At 42.4% G+C, this 20079-nt stretch overlaps 9 non-coding genes across 9 annotated transcripts; all 9 read right to left on the reverse strand.

Moving 5' to 3' along the window:
- Positions 1 to 708: 708 nt before the first annotated feature.
- Positions 709 to 781, reverse strand: TRNAF-GAA (transfer RNA phenylalanine (anticodon GAA)). The gene has a single exon. It is a non-coding gene; the product is annotated as a tRNA-Phe (tRNA).
- A 2821-nt stretch (positions 782 to 3602) lies between these two features.
- Positions 3603 to 3675, reverse strand: TRNAF-GAA (transfer RNA phenylalanine (anticodon GAA)). The gene has a single exon. It is a non-coding gene; the product is annotated as a tRNA-Phe (tRNA).
- Positions 3676 to 4169: 494 nt separating this feature from the next.
- Positions 4170 to 4242, reverse strand: TRNAF-GAA (transfer RNA phenylalanine (anticodon GAA)). Its single transcript has one exon. It is a non-coding gene; the product is annotated as a tRNA-Phe (tRNA).
- A 2240-nt stretch (positions 4243 to 6482) lies between these two features.
- On the reverse strand, positions 6483 to 6555 carry TRNAF-GAA (transfer RNA phenylalanine (anticodon GAA)). Its single transcript has one exon. It is a non-coding gene; the product is annotated as a tRNA-Phe (tRNA).
- A 1075-nt stretch (positions 6556 to 7630) lies between these two features.
- Positions 7631 to 7703, reverse strand: TRNAF-GAA (transfer RNA phenylalanine (anticodon GAA)). Its single transcript has one exon. It is a non-coding gene; the product is annotated as a tRNA-Phe (tRNA).
- A 1677-nt stretch (positions 7704 to 9380) lies between these two features.
- TRNAF-GAA (transfer RNA phenylalanine (anticodon GAA)) lies at positions 9381 to 9453 on the reverse strand. Its single transcript has one exon. It is a non-coding gene; the product is annotated as a tRNA-Phe (tRNA).
- Positions 9454 to 12247: 2794 nt separating this feature from the next.
- Positions 12248 to 12320, reverse strand: TRNAF-GAA (transfer RNA phenylalanine (anticodon GAA)). Its single transcript has one exon. It is a non-coding gene; the product is annotated as a tRNA-Phe (tRNA).
- Positions 12321 to 13993: 1673 nt separating this feature from the next.
- Positions 13994 to 14066, reverse strand: TRNAF-GAA (transfer RNA phenylalanine (anticodon GAA)). The gene has a single exon. It is a non-coding gene; the product is annotated as a tRNA-Phe (tRNA).
- Positions 14067 to 14560: 494 nt separating this feature from the next.
- Positions 14561 to 14633, reverse strand: TRNAF-GAA (transfer RNA phenylalanine (anticodon GAA)). The gene has a single exon. It is a non-coding gene; the product is annotated as a tRNA-Phe (tRNA).
- Between the last annotated feature and the right edge of the window lie 5446 nt (positions 14634 to 20079).

Consider the following 20079-nt stretch of genomic DNA (forward strand, 5'->3'; position numbering starts at 1 on the left):
AAAGGAAGATAGAAAACACGTACTGTCTTGTACTGATGGTATGTCAATTAGGTTGATGAAAGGTTTTATCAATTAAATAAAACGTCACCAGAAGCTGAATCCAAGAAAGAAACACGCCTAACAAGCTGCCTTCTGAGTCTTTGTCGAAACCCGGGATTGAACCAGGGACCTTTAGATCTTCAGTCTAACACTCTCCCAACTGAGCTATTTCGGCCAGTTATTTCACAGGTCCCTCCGTTTTCTTCTTAATCATTGTAGACAAGACATACACCTCGAAATCATTCACTTTGAGGGTACAGCTATGTCTTAAACTTCCGGTATCCTTCTGCAGCTAACTGGGTGCATTTACTCATTTACTTTTTTGGTGCGCAACCTAGGTACTTCTTTTATTCCAAACTCTGAATAGGCACACAAATGTGTGGGCTGAGTAAGCAAGCTATATCATCTGACAGCTTGGTTCATGGGAAAATAGAAGATGATGCAGCCTAAGCTTTACATTAAAATCAAGATAGAAACTGGAAATAATGGAAGTCAAAGCTGAAGGCAAGAGAGGTGGAAGCCATTTTCAAAGGAAGATAGAACGCAAGTGCTGTGCTCTACTGATGGTATGTCGATCAGGTTATTGAAAGGTTTCATCTATGAACTAAAATGTCTACTGAAGCTGACTCCAAGAGAGAACTACACCTAATTAGCTAGGTGCTCAGTCCTTGCCAAAACCCGGGATTGAACCAGGGACCTTTAGATCTTCAGTCTAACGCTCTCCCAACTGAGCTATTTCGGCCAGTTGTCAAAGAATACCTTCCTGATGATTCTTAATCATTGTAGGCAACAAGTGGGCATCTGATCAATCACTAGGAGGGTACATCTATGTGTTAAAGTATGCTGTATCCTTCTGCAGCTAACTGGGCACAATTAGTCAATTTATTTTTTATTGCGCAAGCTAGGTATTTCTTTTTTTCTAAACGCTAAATAGGCTAGCAATCTAATACACAGAAATGTGTGGCATGAGGAAGCAAGCTATATCATCTGACACTTTGGTCCAAGGTTAGATGGAAAATGATGCAGGCTACAGTTTACCCTAAAATCGAGATAGAAACGGGAAATAATGGAAGTCAAAGCTGAAGGCAAGAGAGGTGGAATCCATTTTCAAAGGAAGATAGAAAACACGTACTGTCTTGTACTGATGGTATGTCAATTAGGTTGATGAAAGGTTTTATTAATTAAATAAAACGTCACCGGAAGCTGACTCCAAAAAAGAAACTTGCCTGACGAACTAGCTGCTCAGTCTTTGACCAAACCAAGAATTTAACCAGGGACCCTTAGATCTAAAGTTTGACGTCCTCGCAACTGAGCTCTTTCAGCCCGTTTTTTCACAGTGCCTTCCTTATTATTATTAATCATTGTAGACAAGAAATATAAGTCGCAATCATTCACTGTGAGGGTACAGCTATGTGTTACACTTTGCTGTATCCTTCTGTAGCTAACTGGGGGCAATTACTCCTTTACTTTTTTGCTACGCGAGCTAGGTACTTCTTTTTTTCTAAACTCTGAATAGGCTGCCACTCTCATAAACAGAAATGTGTGGCATGACTAAGCAAGCTATATCATCTGACAGTTTGGCTCATGGGAAAATGGAAGATGACGCCGCCTACGGTTTACATCAAAATCAAGATAGAAACGGGAAATAATGGAAGTCAAAGCTGAAGGCAAGAGAGGTGGAAGCCATTTTGAAAGGAAGATAGAAAATAAGTGCTCTTTTGTACCGATGGCATGTCGATCAGGTTGATGCAAGTTTTTATCAATGAAATAAAATGTCACTTGAGAGTGACTCCAAGAAAGAAACATGCCTAACAAGCTGAGTGCTTGGTCTTTGGCACAACCCAGGATTGGACCAAGGACCTTTTTTATCTTTAGTCTAACATTCTCCCAACTGAGATATTTTAGCCAGGTGTCATGAAAAGCTTTCCGTATCATTTTTAATCATTGTAGACAAGACACAGAAGTCTAAATCATTCACTGTGAGGGTACAGCTATGTCTTAAACTTTGCTGTATCCTTCTCCAGTTAACTGGGTGTAATTAGGGAATTCGTTTTTTATTGTGCAAGCTAGGTATTTCTTTTTTTCTAAACTCTAAATAGGCTAGCAATCTAATGCACAGAAATGTGTGGCATGAGTAAGCAAGCTATTTCATCCGACACTTTGGTTCAAGGGAAGATGGAGACTGATGCAGACTGCGGGTTACCTAAAAATCAAGACAGAAACAGTAAATAATGGAAGTCAAAGCTGAAGGCAAGAGAGGTGGAATCCATTTTGAAAGGAAGATAGAAAACAAGTACTGTCTTGTACTGATGGTATGTCAATTAGGTTGATGAAAGGTTTTATCAATTAAATAAAACGTCACCAGAAGCTGAATCCAAGAAAGAAACACGCCTAACAAGCTGTCTTCTGAGTCTTTGCCAAAACCCGGGATTGAACCAGGGACCTTTAGATCTTCAGTCTAACACTCTCCCAACTGAGCTATTTCGGCCAGTTATTTCACAGGTCCCTCCGTTTTCTTCTTAAGCATTGTAGACAAGACATACACCTCGAAATCATTCACTTTGAGGGTACAGCTATGTCTTAAACTTCCGGTATCCTTCTGCAGCTAACTGGGTGCAATTACTCATTTACTTTTTTGGTGCGCAACCTAGGTACTTCTTTTATTCCAAACTCTGAATAGGCACACAAATGTGTGGGATGAGTAAGCAAGCTATATCATCTGACAGCTTGGTTCATGGGAAAATGGAAGATGATGCAGCCTAAGCTTTACATTAAAATCAAGATAGAAACTGGAAATAATGGAAGTCAAAGCTGAAGGCAAGAGAGGTGGAAGCCATTTTGAAAGGAAGATAGAACGCAAGTGCTGTGCTCTACTGATGGTATGTCGAACAGGTTATTAAAAGGTTTCATCTATGAACTAAAATGTCTACTGAAGCTGACTCCAAGAGAGAACTACACCTAATTAGCTAGGTGCTCAGTCCTTGCCAAAACCCGGGATTGAACCAGAGAGCTTTAGATCTTCAGTTTAACGCTCTCCCAAATGAGCTATTTCGGCCAGTTGTCAGAGAATACCTTCCTGATGATTCTTAATCATTGCAGGCAACAAGTGGGCATCTGATCAATCACTAGGAGGGTACATCTATGTGTTAAAGTATGCTGTATCCTTCTGCAGCTAACTGGGCACAATTAGTCAATTTATTTTTTATTGCGCAAGCTAGGTATTTCTTTTTTTCTAAACGCTAAATAGGCTAGCAATCTAATACACAGAAATGTGTGGCATGAGGAAGCAAGCTATATCATCTGACACTTTGGTCCAAAGTTAGATGGAAAATGATGCAGGCTACAGTTTACCCTAAAATCGAGATAGAAACGGCAAATAATGGAAGTCAAAGCTGAAGGCAAGAGAGGTGGAATCCATTTTGAAAAGAAGTTAGAAAACAAGTACTGTCTTGTACTGATGGTATGTCAATTAGGTTGATGAAAGGTTTTATTAATTAAATAAAACGTCCCCGGAAGCTGACTCCAAGAAAGAAACACGCCTAACAAGCTGTCTTCTGAGTCTTTGCCGAAACCCGGGATTGAACCAGGGACCTTTAGATCTTCAGTCTAACGCTCTCCCAACTGAGCTATTTCGGCCACTTATTGCGCAGGTCCCTCCGTATTTTTCTTAATCATTGTAGACAAGACATACACCCCGAAATCATTCACTTTGAGGGTACAGCTATGTCTTAAACTTCCGGTATCCTTCTGCAGCTAACTGGGTGCAATTACTCATTTACTTTTTTGGTGCGCAACCTAGGTACTTCTTTTATTCCAAACTCTGAATAGGCACACAAATGTGTGGGATGAGTAAGCAAGCTATATCATCTGACAGCTTGGTTCATGGGAAAATGGAAGATGATGCAGCCTAAGCTTTAAATTAAAATCAAGATAGAAACTGGAAATAATGGAAGTCAAAGCTGAAGGCAACAGAGGTGGAAGCCATTTTGAAAGGAAGATAGAACGCAAGTGCTGTGCTCTACTGATGGTATGTTGATCAGGTTATTAAAAGGTTTCATCTATGAACTAAAATGTCTACTGAAGCTGACTCCAAGAGAGAACTACACCTAATTAGCTAGGTGCTCAGTCCTTGCCAAAACCCGGGATTGAACCAGGGACCTTTAGATCTTCAGTCTAACGCTCTCCCAACTGAGCTATTTCGGCCAGTTGTCAAAGAATACCTTCCTGATGATTCTTAATCATTGTAGGCAACAAGTGGGCATCTGATCAATCACTAGGAGGGTACATCTATGTGTTAAAGTATGCTGTATCCTTCTGCAGCTAACTGGGCACAATTAGTCAATTCATTTTTTATTGCGCAAGCTAGGTATTTCTTTTTTTCTAAACGCTAAATAGGCTAGCAATCTAATACTCAGAAATGTGTGGCATGAGGAAGCAAGCTATATCATCTGACACTTTGGTCCAAGGTTAGATGGAAAATGATGCAGGCTACAGTTTACCCTAAAATCGAGATAGAAACGGCAAATAATGGAAGTCAAAGCTGAAGGCAAGAGAGGTGGAATCCATTTTCAAAGAAAGATAGAAAACACGTACTGTCTTGTACTGATGGTATGTCAATTAGGTTGATGAAAGGTTTTATTAATTAAATAAAACGTCACCGGAAGCTGACTCCAAAAATGAAACTTGCCTGACGAACTAGCTGCTCAGTCTTTGACCAAACCAAGGATTTAACCAGGGACCCTTAGATCTAAAGTTTGACGTCCTCGCAACTGAGCTCTTTCAGCCCGTTTTTTCACAGTGCCTTCCTTATTATTGTTAATCATTGTAGACAAGAAATATAAGTCGCAATCATTCACTGTGAGGGTACAGCTATGTGTTACACTTTGCTGTATCCTTCTGTAGCTAACTGGGGGCAATTACTCCTTTACTTTTTTGCTACGTGAGGTAGGTACTTCTTTTTTTCTAAACTCTGAATAGGCTACCACTCTCATAAACAGAAATGTGTGGCATGACCAAGCAAGCTATATCATCTGACAGTTTGGCTCATGGGAAAATGGAAGATGACGCCGGCTACGGTTTACATTAAAATCAAGATAGAAACGGGAAATAATGGAAGTCAAAGCTGAAGGCAAGAGAGGTGGAAGCCATTTTGAAAGGAAGATAGAAAATAAGTTCTCTTTTGTACCGATGGCATGTCGATCAGGTTGATGCAAGTTTTTATCAATGAAATAAAATGTCACTTGAGAGTGACTCCAAGAAAGAAACATGCCTCACAAGCTGAGTGCTTGGTCTTTGGCACAACCCAGGATTGAACCAAGGACCTCTTTAATCTTTAGTCTAACATTATCCTAACTGAGATATTTTAGCCAGGTGTCATGAAAAGCTTTCCGTATCATTTTTAATCATTGTAGACAAGACACAGAAGTCTAAATCATTCACTGTGAGGGTACAGCTATGTCTTAAACTTTGTTGTATCCTTCTCCAGTTAACTGGGTGTAATTAGGGAATTTGTTTTTTATTCTGCAAGCTAGGTATTTCTTTTTTTCTAAACTCTAAATAGGCTAGCAATCTAATGCACAGAAATGTGTGGCATGAGTAAGCAAGCTATTTCATCCGACACTTTGGTTCAAGGGAAGATGGAGACTGATGCAGACTGCGGGTTACCTAAAAATCAAGATAGAAACAGTAAATAATGGAAGTCAAAGCTGAAGGCAAGAGAGGTGGAATCCATTTTGAAAGGAAGATAGAAAACAAGTACTGTCTTGTACTGATGGTATGTCAATTAGGTTGATGAAAGGTTTTATCAATTAAATAAAACGTCACCAGAAGCTGAATCCAAGAAAGAAACACGCCTAATAAGCTGTCTTCTGAGTCTTTGCCGAAACCCGGGATTGAACCAGGGACCTTTAGATCTTCAGTCTAACCCTCTCCCAACTGAGCTATTTCGGCCAGTTATTTCACAGCTCCCTCCGTTTTCTTCTTAATCATTGTAGACAAGACATACACCTCCAAATCATTCACTTTGATGGTACAGCTATGTCTTAAACTTCCGGTATCCTTCTGCAGCTAACTGGGTGCATTTACTCATTTACTTTTTTGGTGCGCAACCTAGTTACTTCTTTTATTCCAAACTCTGAATAGGCACACAAATGTGTGGGATGAGTAAGCAAGCTATATCATCTGACAGCTTGGTTCATGGGAAAATAGAAGATGATGCAGCCTAAGCTTTACATTAAAATCAAGATAGAAACTGGAAATAATGGAAGTCAAAGCTGAAGGCAAGAGAGGTGGAAGCCATTTTGAAAGGAAGATAGAACGCAAGTGCTGTGCTCTACTGATGGTATGTCGATCAGGTTATTGAAAGGTTTCATCTATGAACTAAAATGTCTACTGAGGCTGACTCCAAGAGAGAACTACACCTAATTAGCTAGGTGCTCAGTCCTTGCCGAAACCCGGGATTGAACCAGGGACCTTTAGATTTTCAGTCTAACGCTCTCCCAACTGAGCTATTTCAGCCAGTTGTCAGAGAATACCTTCCTGATGATTCTTAATCATTGTAGGCAACAAGTGGGCATCTGATCAATCACTAGGAGGGTACATCTATGTGTTAAAGTATGCTGTATCCTTCTGCAGCTAACTGGGCACAATTAGTCAATTTATTTTTTATTGCGCAAGCTAGGTATTTCTTTTTTTCTAAACGCTAAATAGGCTAGCAATCTAATACACAGAAATGTGTGGCATGAGGAAGCAAGCTATATCATCTGACACTTTGGTCCAAGGTTAGATGGAAAATGATGCAGGCTACAGTTTACCCTAAAATCGAGATAGAAACGGCAAATAATCGAAGTCAAAGCTGAAGGCAAGAGAGGTGGAAACCATTTTCAAAGGAAGATAGAAAACACGTACTGTCTTGTACTGATGGTATGTCAATTAGGTTGATGAAAGGTTTTATCAATTAAATAAAACGTCACCAGAAGCTGAATCCAAGAAAGAAACACGCCTAACAAGCTGCCTTCTGAGTCTTTGTCGAAACCCGGGATTGAACCAGGGACCTTTAGATCTTCAGTCTAACACTCTCCCAACTGAGCTATTTCGGCCAGTTATTTCACAGGTCCCTCCGTTTTCTTCTTAAGCATTGTAGACAAGACATACACCTCGAAATCATTCACTTTGAGGGTACAGCTATGTCTTAAACTTCCGGTATCCTTCTGCAGCTAACTGGGTGCATTTACTCATTTACTTTTTTGGTGCGCAACCTAGGTACTTCTTTTATTCCAAACTCTGAATAGGCACACAAATGTGTGGGATGAGTAAGCAAGCTATATCATCTGACAGCTTGGTTCATGGGAAAATAGAAGATGATGCAGCCTAAGCTTTACATTAAAATCAAGATAGAAACTGGAAATAATGGAAGTCAAAGCTGAAGGCAAGAGAGGTGGAAGCCATTTTCAAAGGAAGATAGAACGCAAGTGCTGTGCTCTACTGATGGTATGTCGATCAGGTTATTGAAAGGTTTCATCTATGAACTAAAATGTCTACTGAAGCTGACTCCAAGAGAGAACTACACCTAATTAGCTAGGTGCTCACTCCTTGCCAAAACCCGGGATTGAACCAGGGACCTTTAGATCTTCAGTCTAACGCTCTCCCAACTGAGCTATTTCGGCCAGTTGTCAAAGAATACCTTCCTGATGATTCTTAATCATTGTAGGCAACAAGTGGGCATCTGATCAATCACTAGGAGGGTACATCTATGTGTTAAAGTATGCTGTATCCTTCTGCAGCTAACTGGGCACAATTAGTCAATTTATTTTTTATTGCGCAAGCTAGGTATTTCTTTTTTTCTAAACGCTAAATAGGCTAGCAATCTAATACACAGAAATGTGTGGCATGAGGAAGCAAGCTATATCATCTGACACTTTGGTCCAAGGTTAGATGGAAAATGATGCAGGCTACAGTTTACCCTAAAATCGAGATAGAAACGGGAAATAATGGAAGTCAAAGCTGAAGGCAAGAGAGGTGGAATCCATTTTCAAAGGAAGATAGAAAACACGTACTGTCTTGTACTGATGGTATGTCAATTAGGTTGATGAAAGGTTTTATTAATTAAATAAAACGTCACCAGAAGCTGACTCCAAAAAAGAAACTTGCCTGACGAACTAGCTGCTCAGTCTTTGACCAAACCAAGAATTTAACCAGGGACCCTTAGATCTAAAGTTTGACGTCCTCGCAACTGAGCTCTTTCAGCCCGTTTTTTCACAGTGCCTTCCTTATTATTATTAATCATTGTAGACAAGAAATATAAGTCGCAATCATTCACTGTGAGGGTACAGCTATGTGTTACACTTTGCTGTATCCTTCTGTAGCTAACTGGGGGCAATTACTCCTTTACTTTTTTGCTACGCGAGCTAGGTACTTCTTTTTTTCTAAACTCTGAATAGGCTACCACTCTCATAAACAGAAATGTGTGGCATGACCAAGCAAGCTATATCATCTGACAGTTTGGCTCATGGGAAAATGGAAGATGACGCCGCCTACGGTTTACATCAAAATCAAGATAGAAACGGGAAATAATGGAAGTCAAAGCTGAAGGCAAGAGAGGTGGAAGCCATTTTGAAAGGAAGATAGAAAATAAGTGCTCTTTTGTACCGATGGCATGTCGATCAGGTTGATGCAAGTTTTTATCAATGAAATAAAATGTCCCTTGAGAGTGACTCCAAGAAAGAAACATGCCTAACAAGCTGAGTGCTTGGTCTTTGGCACAACCCAGGATTCAACCAAGGACCTTTTTTATCTTTAGTCTAACATTCTCCCAACTGAGATATTTAAACCAGGTGTCATGAAAAGCTTTCCGTATCATTTTTAATCATTGTAGACAAGACACAGAAGTCTAAATCATTCACTGTGAGGGTACAGCTATGTCTTAAACTTTGCTGTATCCTTCTCCAGTTAACTGGGTGTAATTAGGGAATTCGTTTTTTATTGTGCAAGCTAGGTATTTCTTTTTTTCTAAACTCTAAATAGGCTAGCAATCTAATGCACAGAAATGTGTGGCATGAGTAAGCAAGCTATTTCATCCGACACTTTGGTTCAAGGGAAGATGGAGACTGATGCAGACTGCGGGTTACCTAAAAATCAAGATAGAAACAGTAAATAATGGAAGTCAAAGCTGAAGGCAAGAGAGGTGGAATCCATTTTGAAAGGAAGATAGAAAACAAGTACTGTCTTGTACTGATGGTATGTCAATTAGGTTGATGAAAGATTTTATCAATTAAATAAAACGTCACCGGAAGCTGAATCCAAGAAAGAAACACACACGCCTAACAAGCTGTCTTCTGAGTCTTTGCCGAAACCCGGGATTGAACCAGGGACCTTTAGATCTTCAGTCTAACGCTCTCCCAACTGAGCTATTTCGGCCAGTCATTTGACAGGTCCCTCCGCTTTCTTCTTAATCATTGTAGAGAAGACATACACCTCGAAATCATTCACTTTGAGGGTACAGCTATGTCTTAAACTTCCGGTATCCTTCTGCAGCTAACTGGGTGCATTTACTCATTTACTTTTTTGGTGCGCAACCTAGGTACTTCTTTTATTCCAAACTCTGAATAGGCACACAAATGTGTGGGATGAGTAATCAAGCTATATCATCTGACAGCTTGGTTCATGGGAAAATGTAAGATGATGCAGCCTAAGGTTTACATTAAAATCAAGATAGAAACTGGAAATAATGGAAGTCAAAGCTGAAGGCAAGAGAGGTGGAAGCCATTTTGAAAGGAAGATAGAACGCAAGTGCTGTGCTCTACTGATGGTATGTCGAACAGGTTATTAAAAGGTTTCATCTATGAACTAAAATGTCTACTGAAGCTGACTCCAAGAGAGAACTACACCTAATTAGCTAGGTGCTCAGTCCTTGCCAAAACCCGGGATTGAACCAGAGAGCTTTAGATCTTCAGTTTAACGCTCTCCCAAATGAGCTATTTCGGCCAGTTGTCAGAGAATACCTTCCTGATGATTCTTAATCATTGCAGGCAACAAGTGGGCATCTGATCAATCACTAGGAGGGTACATCTATGTGTTAAAGTATGCTGTATCCTTCTGCAGCTAACTGGGCACAATTAGTCAATTTATTTTTTATTGCGCAAGCTAGGTATTTCTTTTTTTCTAAACGCTAAATAGGCTAGCAATCTAATACACAGAAATGTGTGGCATGAGGAAGCAAGCTATATCATCTGACACTTTGGTCCAAGGTTAGATGGAAAATGATGCAGGCTACAGTTTACCCTAAAATCGAGATAGAAACGGCAAATAATGGAAGTCAAAGCTGAAGGCAAGAGAGGTGGAATCCATTTTCAAAGCAAGATAGAAAACACGTACTGTCTTGTACTGATGGTATGTCAATTAGGTTGATGAAAGGTTTTATTAATTAAATAAAACATCACCGGAAGCTGACTCCAAAAAAGAAACTTGCCTGACGAACTAGTTGCTCAGTCTTTGACCAAACCAAGGATTTAACCAGGGACCCTTAGATCTAAAGTTTGACGTCCTCGCAACTGAGCTCTTTCAGCCCGTTTTTTCACAGTGCCTTCCTTATTATTGTTAATCATTGTAGACAAGAAATATAAGTCGCAATCATTCACTGTGAGGGTACAGCTATGTGTTACACTTTGCTGTATCCTTCTGTAGCTAACTGGGGGCAATTACTCCTTTACTTTTTTGCTACGCGAGGTAGGTACTTCTTTTTTTCTAAACTCTGAATAGGCTACCACTCTCATAAACAGAAATGTGTGGCATGACCAAGCAAGCTATATCATCTGAAAGTTTGGCTCATGGGAAAATGGAAGATGACGCCGGCTACGGTTTACATTAAAATCAAGATAGAAACGGGAAATAATGGAAGTCAAAGCTGAAGGCAAGAGAGGTGGAAGCCATTTTGAAAGGAAGATAGAAATAAGTTCTCTTTTGTACCGATGGCATGTCGATCAGGTTGATGCAAGTTTTTATCAATGAAATAAAATGTCACTTGAGAGTGACTCCAAGAAAGAAACATGCCTAACAAGCTGAGTGCTTGGTCTTTGGCACAACCCAGGATTGAACCAAGGACCTTTTTTATCTTTAGTCTAACATTATCCTAACTGAGATATTTTAGCCAGGTGTCATGAAAAGCTTTCCGTATCATTTTTAATCATTGTAGACAAGACACAGAAGTCTAAATCATTCACTGTGAGGGTACAGCTATGTCTTAAACTTTGTTGTATCCTTCTCCAGTTAACTGGGTGTAATTAGGGAATTTGTTTTTTATTCTGCAAGCTAGGTATTTCTTTTTTTCTAAACTCTAAATAGGCTAGCAATCTAATGCACAGAAATGTGTGGCATGAGTAAGCAAGCTATTTCATCCGACACTTTGGTTCAAGGGAAGATGGAGACTGATGCAGACTGCGGGTTACCTAAAAATCAAGATAGAAACAGTAAATAATGGAAGTCAAAGCTGAAGGCAAGAGAGGTGGAATCCATTTTGAAAGGAAGATAGAAAACAAGTACTGTCTTGTACTGATGGTATGTCAATTAGGTTGATGAAAGGTTTTATCAATTAAATAAAACGTCACCAGAAGCTGAATCCAAGAAAGAAACACGCCTAACAAGCTGTCTTCTGAGTCTTTGCCGAAACCCGGGACCTTTAGATCTTCAGTCTAACGCTCTCCCAACTGAGCTATTTCGGCCAGTTATTTCACAGGTCCCTCCGTTTTCTTCTTAATCATTGTAGACAAGACATACACCTCGAAATCATTCACTTTGAGGGTACAGCTATGTCTTAAACTTCCGGTATCCTTCTGCAGCTAACTGGGTGCATTTACTCATTTACTTTTTTGGTGCGCAACCTAGGTACTTCTTTTATTCCAAACTCTGAATAGGCACACAAATGTGTGGGATGAGTAAGCAAGCTATATCATCTGACAGCTTGGTTCATGGGAAAATAGAAGATGATGCAGCCTAAGCTTTACATTAAAATCAAGATAGAAACTGGAAATAATGGAAGTCAAAGCTGAAGGCAAGAGAGGTGGAAGCCATTTTGAAAGGAAGATAGAACGCAAGTGCTGTGCTCTACTGATGGTATGTCGATCAGGTTATTGAAAGGTTTCATCTATGAACTAAAATGTCTACTGAAGCTGACTCCAAGAGAGAACTACACCTAATTAGCTAGGTGCTCAGTCCTTGCCGAAACCCGGGATTGAACCAGGGACCTTTAGATCTTCAGTCTAACGCTCTCCCAACTGAGCTATTTCGGCCAGTTGTCAGAGAATACCTTCCTGATGATTCTTAATCATTGCAGGCAACAAGTGGGCATCTGATCAATCACTAGGAGGGTACATCTATGTGTTAAAGTATGCTGTATCCTTCTGCAGCTAACTGGGCACAATTAGTCAATTTATTTTTTATTGCGCAAGCTAGGTATTTCTTTTTTTCTAAACGCTAAATAGGCTAGCAATCTAATACACAGAAATGTGTGGCATGAGGAAGCAAGCTATATCATCTGACACTTTGGTCCAAGGTTAGATGGAAAATGATGCAGGCTACAGTTTACCCTAAAATCGAGATAGAAACGGCAAATAATGGAAGTCAAAGCTGAAGGCAAGAGAGGTGGAATCCATTTTCAAAGAAAGATAGAAAACACGTACTGTCTTGTACTGATGGTATGTCAATTAGGTTGATGAAAGGTTTTATTAATTAAATAAAACGTCACCGGAAGCTGACTCCAAAAAAGAAACTTGCCTGACGAACTAGCTGCTCAGTCTTTGACCAAACCAAGGATTTAACCAGGGACCCTTAGATCTAAAGTTTGACGTCCTCGCAACTGAGCTCTTTCAGCCCGTTTTTTCACAGTGCCTTCCTTATTATTGTTAATCATTGTAGACAAGAAATATAAGTCGCAATCATTCACTGTGAGGGTACAGCTATGTGTTACACTTTGCTGTATCCTTCTGTAGCTAACTGGGGGCAATTACTCCTTTACTTTTTTGCTACGCGAGGTAGGTACTTCTTTTTTTCTAAACTCTGAATAGGCTACCACTCTCATAAACAGAAATGTGTGGCATGACCAAGCAAGCTATATCATCTGACAGTTTGGCTCATGGGAAAATGGAAGATGACGCCGGCTACGGTTTACATTAAAATCAAGATAGAAACGGGAAATAATGGAAGTCAAAGCTGAAGGCAAGAGAGGTGGAAGCCATTTTGAAAGGAAGATAGAAAATAGGTGCTCTTTTGTACCGATGGCATGTCGATCAGGTTGATGCAAGTTTTTATCAATGAAATAAAATGTCACTTGAGAGTGATTCCAAGAAAGAAACATGCCTAACAAGCTGAGTGCTTGGTCTTTGGCACAACCCAGGATTGAACCAAGGACCTTTTTTATCTTTAGTCTAACATTCTCCCAACTGAGATATTTTAGCCAGGTGTCATGAAAAGCTTTCCGTATCATTTTTAATCATTGTAGACAAGACACAGAAGTCTAAATCATTCACTGTGAGGGTACAGCTATGTCTTAAACTTTGCTGTATCCTTCTCCAGTTAACTGGGTGTAATTAGGGAATTCGTTTTTTATTGTGCAAGCTAGGTATTTCTTTTTTTCTAAACTCTAAATAGGCTAGCAATCTAATGCACAGAAATGTGTGGCATGAGTAAGCAAGCTATTTCATCCGACACTTTGGTTCAAGGGAAGATGGAGACTGATGCAGACTGCGGGTTACCTAAAAATCAAGACAGAAACAGTAAATAATGGAAGTCAAAGCTGAAGGCAAGAGAGGTGGAATCCATTTTGAAAGGAAGATAGAAAACAAGTACTGTCTTGTACTGATGGTATGTCAATTAGGTTGATGAAAGGTTTTATCAATTAAATAAAACGTCACCAGAAGCTGAATCCAAGAAAGAAACACGCCTAACAAGCTGTCTTCTGAGTCTTTGCCGAAACCCGGGATTGAACCAGGGACCTTTAGATCTTCAGTCTAACGCTCTCCCAACTGAGCTATTTCGGCCAGTTATTTCACAGGTCCCTCCGTTTTCTTCTTAATCATTGTAGACAAGACATACACCTCGAAATCATTCACTTTGAGGGTACAGCTATGTCTTAAACTTCCGGTATCCTTCTGCAGCTAACTGGGTGCATTTACTCATTTACTTTTTTGGTGCGCAACCTAGGTACTTCTTTTATTCCAAACTCTGAATAGGCACACAAATGTGTGGGATGAGTAAGCAAGCTATATCATCTGACAGCTTGGTTCATGGGAAAATAGAAGATGATGCAGCCTAAGCTTTACATTAAAATCAAGATAGAAACTGGAAATAATGGAAGTCAAAGCTGAAGGCAAGAGAGGTGGAAGCCATTTTGAAAGGAAGATAGAACGCAAGTGCTGTGCTCTACTGATGGTATGTCGATCAGGTTATTGAAAGGTTTCATCTATGAACTAAAATGTCTACTGAAGCTGACTCCAAGAGGGAACTACACCTAATTAGCTAGGTGCTCAGTCCTTGCCGAAACCCGGGATTGAACCAGGGACCTTTAGATCTTCAGTCTAACGCTCTCCCAACTGAGCTATTTCGGCCAGTTGTCAGAGAATACCTTCCTGATGATTCTTAATCATTGTAGGCAACAAGTGGGCATCTGATCAATCACTAGGAGGGTACATCTATGTGTTAAAGTATGCTGTATCCTTCTGCAGCTAACTGGGCACAATTAGTCAATTTATTTTTGTGAGAAACTGGGGCTGATTGCAGAGGCCCCATAACTTTTTGCCCCCATTTTCCACTTTATGCTGGTGTTTTCCTGACTCTGATGGTGCCCTGGGTACTGCTAACCAGTCCCAGGGCCTGTGCTCTGTGTAAAATGGATATGCAAATTAGGCTAATTATAATTGGCTAAGTTAACCTACCTATAAGTCCCTAGTATATGGTAGGGCATGTAGGTTTAGGGACCACAGCATAGGTGGTGCACACCTAGGTGCATTGCTGAGGTGCCCAGTGTCATTTTAAAAGCAAGCCTGCCTTGCTGGCTGCTTTTAAATTAAAGTTATATGCAAATTCGACTTTGGAATTAAAGGTACTTCCAAAGTCTTAAACTACCTTATTTTTACATATAAGTCACCCCTAAGGTGTGCCCTATGTGCCCCTAGGGCTGGGTGCCATGTAACTATAAGCAGCGACTTTATAAAAATAGATTTATATGCCCTGGTGAGGTAAAAACAGCCAAATTCGTTTTTCCCTCATTGAAGTGAATGGCCTTCATAGGCTAGAATGGGCAGACTTTATTTTAAATTTTAAAGTCTCCTTAAATGTTACATACCAAGAATTTGGTATCAAATTGATTGTTATAATAAATCCCACAACTTCCAGTTGTTGGATTTAATATAACTAGTGCAGGTAAAAAGTTTAGACTTTACCTAAAAAGTTGCCAATTTCAGCTCTGCATTGTTTTTGCTGCTGTGCTCTGATTGGCCAGCCTGCAGCAGCTTCTGCCAGGCTGCTTTAATGAGGTGTGAAGTGGCCTGACTTCACACAAAGGAATGTGCTTGGGGGAGAGAATCTCCCCTCAGCAGATGGGGAAGCAGGAAGGGGGAGGGCTGCCAAACTGGTCTTCAAAGGCAGAGAAGGACATCTGGAGCACCCAGCAACACCCCCACATCCTGCAACCCCAGACAGCTAGGTGCCCCCTTGATTAGATTAGGAGAGGGCAGGAGAGGGGTGTGTTTATGATTTTTAGCCACACCAGTGGGTGGGCTCAGCCAGATCTCTCCTCTAAAAATCAGATTCATCCATTTTGGATTTTTAGAGACTGTTGCCTTCTGGGATGGATTTTTGCCACACTTCCCAGGAAGTGGTCATCACAGGGGGACGACCCTGTCCCTGATTGGAGGACCAGGGCCCCCCTGCTTTTCACCCAGGAGCAAGGATAAAACTGGCAGACCTGCACCCACGCCTCAGATCCCCTCCAGAATTCAACAAGAAAGGAACTAAAGAAGAAGAAGGACTGCCCTGCTGGACCCCTGGCCTGCACCTGGACCCTGCACTCAGAAAGACTGCACCAGCTGCACACTTGGGCTTCACCACAAGAAGGACTTTGCCTGGCTTCCACTGGTTCAAGGAGGGACTCCCTGTTTGCTACAGGTGAAAAATTGCTAACCAGAGTCCCCTGCACCAACTCCTGAAAAAGTGACCAGCTGACCACTGCCCAGTGGCCAAAAAGGAGTTTGCGCCAGGTGCACTCTGGGAGTTGAAGTCCGCACTTCCCAAGGACCATCACAGAACTTCTGGACCCTTGGGGTGAGCTGTGGACCCCAAAAGAACCTTAAAAGAACATCTGGGTGAAGCCCCAGAAGTTTGGAAAAGATTGGAGAAATTTTAGAAAAAAGCTCCATAAAGTGACCGACTCGACGCGGAAATTCTAGCCGGCTTGCCTCAACCGCGACCCGGCCTGACTTCGTGGTTCGTCCCGGTCAAGAAAAACATCCGAAAAAGAGACTAAGTCCGAACGTAAAAAGTTGACCGGGACCTTCCAGCCATCGTATCCGAGAAGGGCTCCACGGACGTCGGATCAAGATCCAGGTTTACCCCGGTCGAAGGATTTTCATCTCGAAAAAACGACTAAGTCCGAAGGTAGAAATCACCACCGAGGAAACCGACTTCGCGTATCCGGACAAGGGCTCCAGGAGGTCGGATCCAACTGGCAGGTTCGTCCCGGTGAAGAAAAACTTCAAAATAAAGACTAAGTCAGAAGGTAACTTTTTAACCGAGGCCTCCCGCGACCTGTAGCCGAGCAGGGCTCCATCGCGGTCGGCCTGAAAGTTTGACTTTGTCCCGGTCCTGGTGCAACCAGATGACCCGATTGGCGCTTTTTGTTTCTATGCGCTAGAAAATAATAATACTTTAAAAATTCATATCTCCGGTTCCCCTGAACCGATTTTAATCGTTTTTGTGTCATTTTAAAGATAAAAATATAAGCTATTTTTATAAATTGGTTTTGGATTTTTAAACTGTTTCCTGTGTTTTATTTAATTACTGTTTTGTGATATTTGAATGCTTTACACTTTGTCTCCTAAGTTAAGCCTTGACGCTCGATGCCAAGCTACCAAGGGTAGAGCTGGGATTAATTTACTGAGACCTAACTGTACTTTTGTGGAGGTTTGTGGCTTGTTGCTAGGTGTAGGTACCTACCTGCCCTACCAATAACCCATTTTCCAACATAATTGGAAGCAGCGACGGGATCCTGTACTTGTGTTCAATATCACGTTACAGTTTTAGATAAAAACAAATTAAAAATCCTTTAAATTGTCCTAGTGCAAAAATTGTTTTTAATTTTTAATTTTAATTTTTTTTAAAAAAATTAATTTGGATTAATTTCAATTATTGAATTTTTGTAATTTTTCTAAATTCCTGTTACCAATTTTTGCAAAAAGTTTTTGTTGACACAAAACTAGGGAACCATGGAGCTTGATCTGGCTAGCCTACCCACACTGACAGTAGTCCAGCTTAGGGGGTTGTGTATTGAGAGGGGGTTGCCTGCAACCACTAATCTCAGGAAGGAAATCCTGATTAAATCCCTGACAGCATGGGCTGAGGCCCAAGAGGTAGAGACAGAGGAAGCTCCAGAGGGGGAAGAAAAAGAGCAAGATGCTAACTCTAACCACTCAGGGGAGGGAAGGCATCAGACCCCAAGTGAGGGAGAGGAGGAACGGTCCTCACTGGACACAGTCACTAGGGGCAGACCCAAAGCTAGTGGTAGGAAGAGGGTCCTTTCAGGAGGAGAGAACCCATCCATCAGGGAAAGAGAGCTGGAAGCCCAGCTAGCCTACATAGCTTTGGAAGCAGAGAAGCTGGCCCTAGAAAAGAAAAAGTGGGCATACAAAGAGAAAAGAGATGGAAGCAGCGATAAAGAAGTTGAGGTGTCCATGGGTGGGGGGGTTTGCCCCAGATTACCCAAGGGGGTAGTTCCTGCTTATATAGAGGGGGATGACATAGATAAGTGGCTAGGGGCCTTTGAGAGGGCACTCCAAATGAGAAGGGTTAAGCCTCAATACTGGGGTTCCCTTTTGTGGGAGTTGGTCCCCAACTCAGGGAGGGATAGGCTTCTGACCTTAAGGGGGGAGGAGGCAGATTCATACCCTAGTATGAAGAGGTGCTTAGTCAAGAAGTTTGGTCTGACCCCAGAGCAATATAGAATGAAGTTCAGGGACACCCAGAAGGTCAGTACCCAGTCTTGGGTTGACTTTGTGGACACCTCACTAAAGGCACTAGAGGGCTGGATTATTGGCAACAAAGTAAATACTTATGAGGGGTTATACAATCTGATCATGAGAGAGCACATCTTGACCAATTGTATCCAAGAAAGGTTACGCCAGCATCTAGTGGACTCTAAGCTGACCAACCCTAGAGAGCTAGGGGAGGCAGCTGATGAGTGGTTGAGAACCAGGGTGGTTGTCAAGTCCCAGGGGGGAGACTCCAAGAAGGGGGGGACAGGTCCCCAAAAACCTAAGGAGGGAGGTGGTAAGCCCACCACAGAGACTCCCTCTGTACCCCAGAACCCTAAGAAGGAGGAGAGTAAATCCCACTCCCACTCTGACATGCAGAGACAGGGAGACCCAGGGTTAAAAAAGCTCTTGGACAGTAGGGCTTGCTTTGACTGTCAGCAGACAGGTCACTTCAGAGGAGATGCAGCCTGTCCAAAGAAGGTGGTTAGCACTGGGCTGTCCAGTGTAGCCATAGAGGAGGATTCCTCAGATGATGAAGTCCTCCTAGCATTGTGCTGGGAGACAGGACCAGATGGTAAGCTGGTGATCCCTGAGGGTGGGAGTAGGCACTTCCACCACATTCAAGTGAATGGGATCCCTACCACTGGCCTGAGAGACACCGGTGCCAGTCACACTATAGTGAGTGACCGGTTAGTGACCCCAGACATGTATGTCCCAGGAAAGACAAAGAAAGTCAGGATAGCCACAGGGGAAGTCACCTCCAAACCTGTAGCCATAGTGCCCCTAGAGAGGGAGGGTATCCTTGACTGGATTAGGGTGGTAGTCAGTGCTGACCTTCCCCTAGATTGTATCCTGGGCAATGACCTCCCAGAGGTGAGTCTGGTCACAGATGGGGTGGTCGCCCAGGGCGCCCCCCCAACCCAAAGTCCTGGGGAGTCAGTCCCTACAGTTAGGAGACAGGGGTCCCCAAGAAAAGGAAAGAAGAAAAGGAAGGGTAGGCCACTCTTAAAGAGAGTTCCAGGGAGCCAAGGGCCTTCTGCCCCAGTAGGGGGGAGCCCAGAGTTGGCACTGGTGAGGCCTCACCTGACCCCAAGGAAGTCCTGAGTAGTCGGGCAGCTGTCCAGATGCAAGGTGTTGCCCCTGCACTGACAGAAGGGAGAGTGGAAGGAGGGTGTCTGCCACAGGAGGTGGTAGCCCCCCACTCTAGACAGCAAGAGGGGTGCCAGGACCCCAAAGATGCCCCTAAAGCAGCTCAGCCACCTGTCAGTGGAGAGCTTAGGGTGTGGTTCTGGGTACTGACAGCTGTCAGTAGCCTCTGCTGGGTGCTAGCCTTCCTGGCAGCACTGTACTTGGCCTGGGAGGCAGACCCCAAGGCCAATAGCAAAGTAGGCCCCCTGACCCTGTTGGTCATGGTGGGGTTGCTCAAGTGTTGGGTGACCTCTTTGGGTAAGCTAGGTGTTGCCCTAGCAAAGTTAGGAGTAGGGGAGGTGGGCACCTCACTACCCAAGTTGGCAGAGAGAGAGGAGGAAGACCCCCCTAGAGGGAAGTTTCAGTTTGAGTTGGGTCCTTTTACTGTTGGGATGGCTTCACTACCCAGAGGGAGTGACCCTGACAGGAGGATATAAGGCAGAGTAGGCCCTGCAAAGGGACAGCCAGTTTTCTTCACTGTCTTCCTCGCCTAACAAGCCAGGAAGACTCTCCCAGGGTTGGGCTGAGTCTCCTGGGCGTGTGGGCTGGGGGGGGGTTGTGTGAGAAACTGGGGCTGATTGCAGAGGCCCCATAACTTTTTGCCCCCATTTTCCACTTT

This window comes from Pleurodeles waltl, chromosome 8, assembly GCF_031143425.1.
Source record: "Pleurodeles waltl isolate 20211129_DDA chromosome 8, aPleWal1.hap1.20221129, whole genome shotgun sequence".
NCBI lineage: Eukaryota > Metazoa > Chordata > Amphibia > Caudata > Salamandridae > Pleurodeles > Pleurodeles waltl.